This window comes from Carlito syrichta, unplaced genomic scaffold (genome assembly GCF_000164805.1).
Source record: "Carlito syrichta isolate Samal-C Ts95f unplaced genomic scaffold, Tarsius_syrichta-2.0.1 Scaffold289164, whole genome shotgun sequence".
NCBI lineage: Eukaryota > Metazoa > Chordata > Mammalia > Primates > Tarsiidae > Carlito > Carlito syrichta.
Window position 1 is genome coordinate 191,690 of NW_007233260.1, and position 1,278 is coordinate 192,967.

The following is a 1,278-nucleotide window of genomic DNA, read 5'->3' on the forward strand; positions in this document are numbered from 1 at the left end:
TCCCAACTAGTTAGAACTGCAGGCACATACCATCATGCTAGGCTAATTTTTAGAGACAAAGTCTCACTATGCCGACCATCCTGGTCTCGAACTCCTGCCTTCATTTTCCAAAGTGCTGGGATTACAGGCATAAGTCACTGTGGCTGGTGTAAAACATAGCCATTAACAAAATTCATTTGGAAAAATTTATCCCATTCACATCCATCCAATTCATTCAATCTTTTTTTTTTTTTTGGCTATGTACACAGGGTGCTTTATTCTCCACAGAGTGATACATGCTAAGGAGGGCTTGGGCCAATGTCCCCATATGTACAGGACTGAATAAAGTGGGTCTCTGAGAAGTAGCCTGATTTTGCCTTGATGTGGAAAGGGAGATGGGGAGGATGGAGATGAACATTACAACCAGGGATGTGTTCAGTCCTATGCTGGTTCTGGGCAGGAATGTAGGGAGATAAGGCAACTCTCAGTGTGGTCACTTCCAAGGAGGGGATGCCTGCCAGGTTTGGAGGGCTTTCTGTACCACGTCTTCCCACTGGGCATCCGATATCTCCCGAGCCCAGGCAGGAACCCCTGGCGCAGGAAGGCTCACTCCAGCCATCGTCCTTTTCACCAGCTCTACATGTCCTGGGTCTATGGGAATAGAGCTGTGATTGCTCAATGCTTTAGCTCCCTCCTCATCTTCATCCTCACTCTCCAATGGGGGGTCTGGCAAACACAGCCCTAGGGCCTGGATGCGATCCTGGATGTCAGCAACTACGTCTTCACCATCCCCCACGGGTGCCAGTTCCACCTCCTCTTGTTCAGGATCTTGATTTAGGGGCTGGTAGGAGTAGCCAGCTGGGACTGTCCCTGTTTCCTCCTGGTCTTCCTCAGGCTCCTTACTGCTCCAATCCCCAGTGCCTTCTGAGGGGCCCTGATGTGGTCCCAGTTCCTTGGTCTGGGTGGAGAAGAGACACTCAGGGCCCATGGTGTTTCCCCCTAGAGCTACTGTTGCCATCCCGGCAGGGGCTGCTCAGAGCCGGCCGCCAGACCTGCAATTCATTCAATCTTAAGAATTATGCCAGGAACATTTCATGAAACATCAAATAAATCTAGCCATCATTCCAAGCTTAATTTTCTATCAACCAGTTTTACATTATTGCATACCAGCCAAGTATCATAAAACAAATAATTTTAAAGATAAATACATACATATTTTGCCAAAAACTCGGAAGACAGGCATTCCCATTAAACCACCCATTTTGGACTAGTCCCATTTGCCAAAAGATTTCTAAGTTG

At 47.8% G+C, this 1,278-nt stretch overlaps 1 pseudogene across 1 annotated transcript; it reads right to left on the reverse strand.

Annotated features, from left to right (window-relative positions):
- Nucleotides 1-227: 227 nt before the first annotated feature.
- Nucleotides 228-1,026, reverse strand: LOC103256249 (annotated as a pseudogene). Its single transcript, XR_504066.2, has one exon. The product of XR_504066.2 is annotated as a male-enhanced antigen 1 pseudogene (transcript).
- Nucleotides 1,027-1,278: the final 252 nt, after the last annotated feature.